The following is an 11,245-nucleotide window of genomic DNA, read 5'->3' on the forward strand; positions in this document are numbered from 1 at the left end:
TGTATTTTTTGCTGCCAGTGGTGTAGAGATCATTTCATTATTAACTTGAAATATGTTATTATTAACTTATTTTGTTTATTTATGTATTCATTGCATTTACTTTGATTTTATTCTTTTTTTTGTATTGTATGTATAATATTTTATAATATTGTGTATTTTTTGATGCCAGTGGTGTAGAGATCATTTCATTACACAGAACTTTCAACCATTTTTTTTTAAAGATATTCAATTTTATTCTATTATATCCCAACCCCAAAAAAAGTCACTTCTCAGAGCGGTCTTGTATCAATAAGTAAATGCTAACTCTACGTTTTTAGTTTCTCTTTTCACATAATAAGCACCAAAAGACGATGCAGAAGCATGCGCTTGGAAACAGCAGAGTCAGTAAAAAAAACAGTTTTCAAAGTCTGATATACGAGTGTTATTTTCAAATAAAAGTCAAACAATTGTATCTGTAACTGGTCTCAGGTCCTCTTAGCTGCTGGTGTCAGTACCTCCTGCTCATTATGTTCAAGGGAGTGAAAGAAGAGTTTTTAAACTTCCCAGAGAAACACTTTAATAAGCTTACAGAACCAGGAAAATCTCTTGTTGTGTCCACCGTGAGCAGCCGAAGCTCTTGAATGTTGCAACATTGTTCACTGATCTGTGCTCATTTGAATCATGCTTCTGCAATATTGATTCTCGGTAAAGATGCCCCCCCCCACACCCCCTCAGGGAGTCGCACTGATAAACAAAACACGCCTGAATAAGCGTCAAGTCACACGTGAAACCTCATTAAGATCCATCTACGAGTGCAAGCCTCGCTGAGCGCAGACATGCTGCCGCTCATTACGTCCAGATTAGCTTCTGCAGTGTTTAACGTGTCGCTGGATAAATAACGGTGGATGCAGCTTTTATGGTGAGTTTAGTAAAAAACAATTACGTCGGATGACTTTCGGATTACATCACGTACTTCACAACAGGTCGTCTGAGGCGTCGATTCGATTCCTGACATTTTAAGAGGGTTCTATATAACCGGCTACACACGCTAATAAGCAGCAGGAACTGACTCATCGTTTGTTTATAGGGACCTAGAAGGTCTTTATTGCTGTAATTTAACTTCTCTCTCACACACACACATAACATTAGAAGGGTTGGTGTCTATCAAGATACGCTGGGTTAATGTTTGTTTCACTAGTATCTGGGCCATGTTCAGCCTGATTCTGCTGCCATCTTGAATAACAGTCCACTGAGTCTTCTTGGCAAAGATTGTTCCCAAAACTCACAACATATTTTTTCCCAGGAGCGAATATCAAAACAGCAGAGACATCTTTTAATGAATGTCTGTCAGTGAGGTGGTTGTTTATCAAGGGTGTCATGTGTAGGACTGTATCTGTGCCTGACAGGATTTGTCAAACAAAACATTTTTGAAGTTCAGTTTTAAACTAAATATCTCCTCACGGCACGAACCTCATGACTTCGTGTTTTTACACGATACAGGGTGATGTGAGTCCTTTCATATCGTTTCACAGTAAAATTATTTTGGCAATCCTTGGTGAAATAATGTCAAATTGACATAATGTAGAAACAGATAAATGTACTGTATTACTTCTGTTTTCAGGTTATGTTAAGTAATTTTTAAAAACATGAATAATTAAACGTCTGAATAGTAGGATTGTTCTTCAAGTGAACAAGCTCATTTGTCAAAATTGTTCTCCATTGACAAACTTCTTTGGGCCTCAAAAGAGTTATTCAAGACCTTGATCTGCCTATATCTGATGTTTTATGATGGTCTAGCAGATCCTTTAACTCTCCAATAGCAGACTTCCTCTTAACATTTTTGGTGCCAAGTCCAAAATGTCTTTGCCAGTCGATAAAACTTTTGCCAGACAGTCTTGAGTGACTCAAAATGGCTTCTCTTTAGGATTGAATGGCATTGCTCAACCTGAAACACAACAAAAGTAAATCATTAAATGTAAAATCTTCATCTGTTTCTGTTAATTCTGTGAAAATCTGATGCTATTTTAACCAGAATCAGGGTTGTGAATCCGTACACCTAGTGGCAGACTGCAGTACTGCACCGAGGTAAGTTTGAGACCTCCCTAACTCTGCAGATCTCACGAGAGAGAGACTGAACATGGATCACAGTAATGGACCGTTGATAACCCAGACTTTCAATCTCTCTAAAGAAAAACATCCCATTAGTGCGTCTGATATTGGTCCAGTAAAGGTCAGGGATTGACAGATTAGGGCTGGTCAGCGTGTAATTCCCTCAAAGCTGATTGTGACGGGCGCTTGGTCTCGCATGAAGAAGATGATCTGGGGGGTCGGTCCGTGTCCCCTCTCCCTGCTTGGCTCCAACCCACGAGGTGACCTTCAGAAATCGGACCCAGGAGCTCCTGAGCCGCTCCCCCAGACACCTGCCGACCCCTGACCCCGTCACTCGTCGAGCATCTGGGAGGTTAGCGAGGAGAACTGGAGGAGCTGTCAGTCAGAAGACGGATGGGCTCTGACTTCATGGCGGCAGCTTCTCCTCGTTACGTTCCGCATACATCTGCAGAAGGTTGAAGACGCTTTCCAAGGTTGATGATGCAACAACCGTGTGAGGAGGAAGAAAACAAACCTTTGGTATATGAATTAAACTAGTTTCACAGACACAGTAAATTAATGTTAAACGAAGGTAATATTCACCCTTCCAATAACCGAGCTGCTTGGCAGTGGTCTGCTGCACTGGCCTTTAGTGTTTATATGTTCATTTTGTCATAATATTACAATTTCACTTCACAATCATCACTAGTAGCAAATAAAATGATGACAATATAGATACAACTTAAAATAACAATGATTGTCTCTCTTTCACACTGACACACGCAAACAGACACAAATATATGCACACATACATTTACACATATACACAACTAAACACAGAAACACAGAGATTTACACACAAATCACTCAAACTGACATGTTTACACACGTACACCTCTTTAACACCAACGCACACATACGCAACTGTACACGTCAACTTACATACACAACTTTTTAAACAACACGCACATACACTTTTACACACAAACAAACACACACGCAAGTGAGTACACATATTTTCAAACATACACCTGCACACACAGACACGTACCCAACTGTACATACATTTACATACATAAAAAACTGTATACACAAAAACACACATTCACACCTGTATACATAAAAGCACACACCTGCACAACCACACTCACACACACTTAAACATACTAATATCTTTACAGACAAACACAACCCCCAACAAACCTACCTACACTCACAAACAAACACTAATACACAAACACGAACCCACACCTGTACACAAACATCTACATACACCCAATTAACCAATTATGCATACACACACACTCACACACACACACTCACAAACACACATTGCTTTAACACATAGGGGCATGCATGGCTTCACACACAAACACAACGAACACTCGCACAGACATTTACAAACACATGCGCACACATACCAACATGACATGTTTACAATCTGGTCGCGCTTGTTAGCTGTTAGCCGTGACTGCTAACTGTGTGTGTGTGTGTGTGTGTGTGTGTGTGTGTGTGTGTGTGTGTGAGGAGGAGTAGAAAGAGGAGGAAGAAGAACAGGAGGAAAAGGAGTGAGAGGTGCTTCAAGAGGAAGAAAATGTGTAAAATAATGCATGAGAAATTCATTTTTAACCCTTGAAACACCCGAGCTGCTTGGCGGAGGTCTGCGCTCGCCCCGTGCTTCTCCAGTGTCTCCGTAATGCTGCACAGATGACGCGGGTCAAGGTGTGTGCACAGCTGGTCTAGACAGAGGTGGTGAGGAAACACACTTTACTGATCCCCTGTTGACATTCCCACCGACTTTCCGTTCACTTCTCCGGCACCTGGAATTTTAACAGCGCGGGGGGGCCGTCCACGTCCGACTCGGCGCTTTTGACTGACGGCGCGTCTGACTGGACGCTCTCCGGCCCGCGGAACATAAAGAACGCTGATGTTCGCTCGGCGATCCGACACCTGCTCACACCATTTGCTGCGAAGAATTCCGAGCCGTTGTTCTTTTATGGACACAATATTATCCTGGCTGTTGAGTCTCAGACACACATGTGACGCGAGGCCTTGGAGTTTCTGCATCAGCGCCAGAACTTGTCGTATACTTGGGTTCACTTCACACAGTTGATCCGTGTCGACGTTTACGGCTGGAGCTCTGCTCTGTTGCTGTTCAGTGGACACATGCAGTCACTCATGGAGCTGTGTGTCTCTGACTGAACACTTTTGAACAGTTTCTACAATCAAGGGTCCAGAGCTTTGGTCAGTTTGTGGCTGTAGAATAGTTAAAAAAGTGCTGAGTGAGCGTTGGGCCTTTTTGCTGAGATAAGATTTATCTGCAGTTCTCTTTAAAAAAGTATATCCAAGTGTACTATGAGTATACTTATGTTATGCTAAAAGTGAAGTTGTATCCTTCAAGTTTAATTTTGACATCATTTTGCAGAAAAAGTATATTCAAGTTTAATATCAGTATAATTATTTAAAATGTAAGTTGTATACTTGTAGACATCTTAAAGTATATTCAAGTTTACTATGAGTATACTTATGTTATGTTAAAATGTAAGAAGTACACATAAAGTATACTTTTGACATCCCTTAAGTAAAATCGTAGCTGTTGACTTGAAGTTTACTTTTGACATCTTAAAGTATATCCAAGTGTACTATGAGTATACTTATGTTATGCTAAAAGTGAAGTTGTATCCTTCAAGTTTAATTTTGACATCATTTTGCAGAAAAAGTATATTCAAGTTTAATATCAGTATAATTATTTAAAATGTAAGTTGTATACTTGTAGACATGTTAAAGTATATTCAAGTTTACTATGAGTATACTTATGTTATGCTGAAATTTAAGAAGTACACATAAAGTATACTTTTGACATCCCTTAAGTAAAATCGAAGCTGTTGACTTGAAGTTTACTTTTGACATCTTAAAGTATCTTAAAGCATCTTAATGTCTTTTTGACATCCCTTAAAAAAAAGTAGTATATATCCATGTACTATGAGTATACTTATTCAAAATTGAAGCTGTATACTTGAAGTATACTTTTGACATCTTAAATTGTATTCAAGTGTACTATGAGTATACTTGTGTTATACTGAAATTTAAGTAGTACACATAAAGTTTACTTTTGACATCCCTTAAAAAAAGTAGTATATATCCAAGTACTATGAGAATACTTATCTAAAATTGAAGCTGTATACTTGATGTTTACTTTTGACATCTTAAAGTATATTCAAGTGTACTATGAGTATACTTGTATTATACTGAAATTTAAGTTGTACACATAAAGTTTACTTTTGACATCCCTTAAAAAAAGTAGTATATATCCAGTTACTATGAGTATATTTATTTAAAATTAAAGCTGTATACTCGAAGTCTACTCTTGACATCTTAAAGTATATTCAAGTACACTATGAGTATACTTATGTTTTACTGAAATTTAAGTAGTACACATAAAGTATACTTTTGACATCCCTTAAGTAAAATCGAAGCTGTATACCTGAAGTTTACCTTTGACATCTTAAAGTATATTCAAGTGTACTATGAGTATACTTGTATTATACTGAAATTTAAGTAGTACACATAAAGTTTACTTTTGACATCCCTTAAAAAAAAGTAGTATATATCCAGTTACTATGAGTATACTTATTTAAATTTGAAGCTATATACTTGAAGTTTACTTTTGACAGCTTAAAGTATATTCAAGTTTACTATGAGTATACTAATGTTATACGGAAATGTAAGTAGTACGCAAGAAGTTTACCTTTGACATCCCTTAAAAAAAGGAGTATATATCCATGTAACTATCAGTATACTTATTTAAAATGGAAGCTGCATACTTGATGTTTACCTCTGACATGAAGACAGCTATAGGTAGCAGGATGTTACATAATGTGTATCTGGTTCAAGGGATGGAAGGTTGAATGCAACTGTTATGTTATGTATAGTGTCATACGTAACAAGAGTATGTTAAGCCAAAGTGATATAAGCGCAAGTATAAGATTATGATATGATTATGATGATAATTTCATTCTGAGGGTAATGGGGGCGGGACTAGATAAGCTCCTTCTTCTCCCGCTTCTCTCTTTCGTGACATGCATGTAATATTTGAACTACGATGAAGTGTGATGTTGATGATTCAAACTGTAATGTAATAACAGTTATCCATTATTATAATGAATGAATATGAACAATATTCATTCATTAATTCATTCATACATTCATTCATTCTCAAGACTTTAAGTGTTCTTTCATAAACTTAATATGTTCCAACTTAGGGTTATGGTCCAAAGACAGAAAACGTTTCTGTTATTTTGATTATTACTGTGTTGAAGGTGTTTTGTTTAGAAAAAAAGTGGTATTTACTTTGAAGTAACATTAACCTGTGACTGTTGACACGCTTGTTTCAAGTTTAGTAAAAATAAATGAACCTGTAAAGTAGTGGAAATTCGTTTTTATATGAAGGTCTGTCCCTGAATACAATGCCCACATTAAACCAGTCATTGGTGCCAAAAGGGTGAGGGACCCCGACTTAAATGACGTGAAATAAAACAAACACAAAACAAACAAAAGACAAAATATGATATGAAGTTTCACTCCAGACTTGTTTTTTAAAACCCACTCTTCTCGTCTCACTACCTCTCAGTGAACTCATCACTGCGGCTAGATTGTTTAGTTATTAAGAAAAATATTATTTTTTTTAAGAGTCACTGTGAGAACAAGCCTGTATAAGTCGTGACTCATGAGAACCTATGTTGAAACAATCCAACAGCAGAAGTGGTTCTCTGTACTTTCAGATGAAGCATTGAGAGGTTGTCGTTTCAAATGTCGACAGATGGTCAACGAAGGCTTGACTTGGTAACTGTTGAGGATGACGACGATGATGATGATGAAGAGGATGATGATTTTGATGATGTGCAGGATTTCTGGTCACCAAACGCCCGAGATGTTTTCCTGAGAGAGATTTTCACGATAAGAGCTTCTTAACTAAAAACAGCTGCACCAGAGCTGAGTCGGTATCTCTGAAGTCTCGTAACCACGTCCAGCACGGAGACACTGATCGTGTCCGATGACCGCTGCAAAATATTGTGATTTATCAAACCGTCAAAACATTATGTCAATCATTAAATCAGCAGTATTTTAACTCTCATTTTCTTTCATTAACTTCAACCTAAACTACAACCAGAAAAGCACTCGGAAAGGGCAGACCTCCTCCAAGCAGCTCAGCGTCGCCTATACAGTGATGCAAACGTAAAGAGAGAATGTCTTTCGACCAGTGTTTTTGTGTCGATCTCCACTCTCAAAAACAAACTTAACTGATCATCCGCCTCCATATGTCACAGCTTATTTAAAAGCTGATTAACACACATTTCTTACCTCACACACACTTCTGATGTCATCATATATCTGTCATACACACACACACACACGAGGAACACACAACTCACTGCTTACATAGTACTTCGACAATCGAGAAAAAAAATCAATCAGCTAAATGTTTAGTAAGAGGATTTTGAGGACCCCAGATCGCCCCCACCTGCACATCCACACACAGAATAAACGAGGGTGACACTAATGCTACAAAGAGCCCATATGGCCTGGAAATGTAACCTGCTAGCTTACAAATACAAAAGCTAATTCTGTTTAGATTTTCGCTGATTAAACGTATACATGAAGTTGTGTTTTTCAATGCAACGCCTGCGCGTTAATGGAATGTTGAATATAGAGATTGTGTACTACAATATGTTTTTTGCCATTAAACATTGAACATGCAACATGTGTTCACATATCAGGCAAATATCCTGGATCATGTGCTGACATTCGCTAAGCTATTTGCTAATGATAGTTAATAACGCTAGCTGCTAATGATAGTTGTTAAAACTAGTTGTAAATGACAGCTCCTAATCCTAATGGCTAATGATAGTTGCCAACACTATTTGCAAATGTTAGTCACTAACGCTAGTTGCTAAATATAGTCACTAGCGCTAGTGGCTCATGTTAGTCACGAGCGCTAGTTGCTAATGATAGTTAATAAAGCTTGTTACTAATTGATAGATAATAATGCTAGTTTCTAATGTTAGTTGCTAATCCTAATGGCTAATGATAGTTGCTAACACTAGTTGTTATTTACAGTCACTAGTGCTAGTGGCTAATGTTATTCACTAGCGCTAGTTCCTAATGATAGTTACTAACGCCGGTTGCTAATGATAGTCTCTAACACTACTTATTAATGATAGACGCTAATGCTAGTTGCTACTGATAGTTGCTAACTCTAGTTGCTAACATTAGTCGCTAATGATAGTCACTAATGCTAGTTGCTACTGATAGTTGCTAACATTAGTCGCTAATGATAGTCACAAATGCTAGTTCCTAATGATAGTTGCTAACACCAGTTGCTAATGATAGTCGCTAACACTACTTATTAATGATAGTCGCTAATGCTAGTTGCTACTGATAGTTGCTAACTCTAGTTGCTAACATTAATCGCTAATGATAGTCACTAATACTAGTTGCTAATGAATGTCGCTAACGCTAGTTGGTAATGATAGTCACTAAATGTAGCTGTTAACACTAGTTGCTAATGTTAGACGGCAATACTAGTTGCTAATGATATTTGCTAACGTAGTTTATAGAGTAAAATATATATAAAAGAGTATATCTTTTAATAAGATGTTGTGTCAATCAACCCCATCAAGTCTTCTGTTCAGGGTTAGCTTCATCTTCATGAATTGTTCTCCAAGATCTTCCACACATGGAGGTCTCTCTTCCCCCACCTTTATCTTCACCCCTCGCTCCAAATGATGATGATGGTGATGAAGATTACGTTGGGTAATTCCTGCCAGGTCTATAAAGAATACTCATGCTGTGAGTTTAATGCTCAGCTGTGGGATTATGTCGACCCCTACATGTGTGTTGTGGCTTCAGTCAGACTCGCCTCAATCTGTTGCACATTTCAGGCTCCTCAGCTGCCTTCCTGGAGGTGTGGGAGCAGAACCGAGGTTTCATCTGTCGCGGATCCTTGACGGATTTCAACTTTCAAGGTGTTTTTTTTTTTTAATTCAGCCTCTGTGGTGCAGGAGAACGCAGGAGAGGATTAGATGGAACACAGATGTTTCATGCTGAAGCTCGTAAAAGCTAAACTGGTGATTTACATGTACATGAACGCCGACACAAGCGTCCACACGTGTGCGGCGCCGAAGGAGTCGCAGATGCTGTCGTTACTCCTTGTGTTCTCACGGCTCCGGCCCTGTGAGGGTGCGAGTTCAACGGCCGCCGCCATCCTCCAGCAGGTGGCGACCTTGACTCATCCCTAAAGGGAAACTAATATAAAAACCCAACTCTTCTGAATCACTCAAATGTTGAATGTTCCTCTCCAAGATGCAGTGAGTCTCTTATCATGATGATGTTTTAAACCTGTGACTTTATTATGTTCTCCCCTGACTGAAATCACAGCGAACGAGAGGTTATGAGAGTCCATTATGACCTAATAATGGGCTTCACGCCTCCACGCCCCGCTTTGTTTAAACAACGAGTCCCTTGGAGGTGGAGACATCTTGGGTTGATGACATTCAGTGAAAAACCTACACTTTTGACCAATCATTGCAGAGTGGACGTTGTTAAAGTAAACAAGATTTCATCTCCAGAAAAAAAAGGGGACGGGGCTTAAGCCCATTGTCTAATGCAAATATTTCAATGAAAAGAGTTTTTGTACAAAAACAAATACAGATACAGTACAATACTTGACTTTAAACATCCGAACTACTAAATTCTGGTTCGTTCTTTAGAGCAGAACTGGAACTTAAAAGGCAACACAATATATTTGAGTCTCCTCAACGTGTCTCCGGAGCAGACAAGGCTCCATAGAAATGGAACCTTGTCTTTTGACCTAATGCTGCCCTCTAGTGGTCTACGGAAGCCACAGCGCAACAGTTCTAATCACAGTAAGTGACGTACATTTGTAAAGCGCCTGTATTTATCTGATCGCGGACAAATGAGCACAACGAGAAACACCCAGGAGGCGTTCAAACACTGTTTATTTATTCTGTGTATATTTCCATAATCCTTAATTCATTTTGCTAAACATTCTTCCAGCAGGGGGCGCTATTATAATCAATGTTTTTTTTTTAATGCTGTGAATCAGAAATGCTGCGTTCACTGACAATCAAGCTGTTGGACACGACAACTGGAATAATGTTTGTACAATCAGAGCGAATGATGAGCGGCGACTCCAGTGATGGAGTCATTGTACACACATGTGAAGCAACACACATGAAGCAACACACGTGAAGAAGCAGTCGCACGAGTGAAGAGACGCACACACACGGTTGTGGGGTGACAGCAGTGCAGCGAGGGTTCAAGTCTAGCATCTCACCGAAGCATCTACTCACAGGGTCCAGACCATAATAAAACTCTCTCTAGATGCAGTGAAACAGTTTCTTGTCAAAAACATGAAGCTGGTGACACTTTAGCAAAAACTAAAAAAAAACACAAGCTTCAGCTAAACATAAGTTCTGGCTTCAAATCGTCGGCGCCACCACCAGGTAACAGTCGATATATGCCCGAGTCACGCATGCCTCTCTCTCTCTCTCTCTCTCTCTCCGAGTCTGACCTCTCGTGACCTTTAGTCACTCCGTTATGACGCCTGCGTCACATGTTTCTCAAGATACTTTCCCACCATAGGAACTTTTTTCTTTTTTTTTTAAATTCCTAGAACCTTCCCTAGACACATGTCCCTGGGGCCACATGTGGCCCTTTGACTGTATTCATGCGGCCCTCGTAATGTCAAAGTGTGATCAATGGTTCTAATGCATTAACAAATGTATTTTGTATTTATTCTTAATTTACATATTCAAATAAAACTTCCCTTCTTTTTGTGTGTTATTTTTTGTGTATAAATTTATCCCTGAAAACTTTTTTTTAAAGTTAATTGAAGAAATTCATATATATATATATATATATACAAGAATAAAAATGCAGCTTATTTAGCTTAATAAATGTCATGGGCTAATGACGCATGTACTTTTTTTTAGGGATTTGTTCGTCTTTCTTTTTGCTTGACGGCCCCTAACAACATTCACATAATTTAATGTGGCCCCCTGAAGAATTTGAATTGCCCACCCGTGTTCTAGAAGTCTCTGAACTTAAGATTTAAGATAAATGTGTTTAAATATTATTGACATGCAGGTGCAGACGA

This window comes from Callionymus lyra, chromosome 3 (genome assembly GCF_982586985.1).
Source record: "Callionymus lyra chromosome 3, fCalLyr1.hap1.1, whole genome shotgun sequence".
NCBI lineage: Eukaryota > Metazoa > Chordata > Actinopteri > Syngnathiformes > Callionymidae > Callionymus > Callionymus lyra.